The following is a 1153-nucleotide window of genomic DNA, read 5'->3' as shown; positions in this document are numbered from 1 at the left end:
GAGCGTTCAAAACCTAGGCCAAGAAGCAAATGAGTGCTGGAGCTCCCCCTTCAGGCAGAGATTGGCAGTGTTATTAGGCTCTCAGGCGGTTTAAATGAGCCACACAGAGAGGATTAAAATGCAGCACCCTTCTCTGCTTGGTTTATGCTTTTCCATAAAACATAGTATTGCTTATTCAGTCATATTTGTGCAAATTTGCTAAAAATTACTATATTCAATATAACCATATTTATATTACTATATTTAGCTGTTTTTTTATGCCAACATCATAATCTAAAAAGGCAGCTTTCTCATTAGCCTGTGTACTTTAAAAGAAAAAACCCAAAGCTTAAGTAGAATTAATTCACTCTGAATCTTTCTTGGCTTAGCAGGACCTGTATCATTTCAATTTCACAAGAATGAAATGAGAATTTATTGAACACTAACTCCGTACCAATACATTCTGTTAAAAGCTCAGGAGAACAAAGGGAAGTATGAAGTATAAACTCCTGACCTCTAGGACTGTCTGATCTAATTGTGAAGACAAAACATGTCAAATCTACTAAGTGTAGAGTATAAATGTCTTCACACAATAATTAATAAAGTGCAGTGAAGGCTATGTTAACCAGTTTGATGAAAGTATTTCAAATTGTATATAAAACCAATACATTGTACCCCATAAATGCATGAATGTACACAGCTATGATTTAATAAAAAAAAATATGGTCAGCACATATACTAAAATTGGAACAATACAGAGAAGATCAGCATGGCCCCTGCACAAGGATGACATGCAAATTCATGAAGTGTTCCATATTTTTATTGGTGGGACCACACCTACAGTGCATCTTACAAGGGTACATGCAAAATTAACTAGGTGTAGAATATAAATGTCTTAACACAATAACTAAGAAATTGCTGTGAAGGCTATGTTAACCAATTTGATGAAAATATTTCAAATTGTATATAAAACCAGCACATTGTACCCCATGACTGCATTAATGTACACAGCTATGATTTAATAAAAGAAAAAAAAGAATAGCCAAAAGAAAAAATATACATATGCATAAGTGAAATGGCTACGTCAGAAGCTGATGGGTGGGCTCGTCTGTGCTGGGACTTATACCCTAGCACTACACCCAGCCCTCCACCCCATTCCCAATACCTAGAACAG

General features: G+C 35.4%; 1 pseudogene; it reads left to right on the top strand.

Moving 5' to 3' along the window:
• The first annotated feature begins 699 nt into the window (after positions 1 to 699).
• LOC111726622 lies at positions 700 to 800 on the top strand (annotated as a pseudogene).
• Positions 801 to 1153: the final 353 nt, after the last annotated feature.

Source organism: Otolemur garnettii, unplaced genomic scaffold, assembly GCF_000181295.1.
Source record: "Otolemur garnettii isolate 467f Iridium unplaced genomic scaffold, OtoGar3 scaffold00073, whole genome shotgun sequence".
NCBI classification, from domain to species: domain Eukaryota; kingdom Metazoa; phylum Chordata; class Mammalia; order Primates; family Galagidae; genus Otolemur; species Otolemur garnettii.
This window is presented reverse-complemented; position numbering and strand designations above follow the sequence as displayed.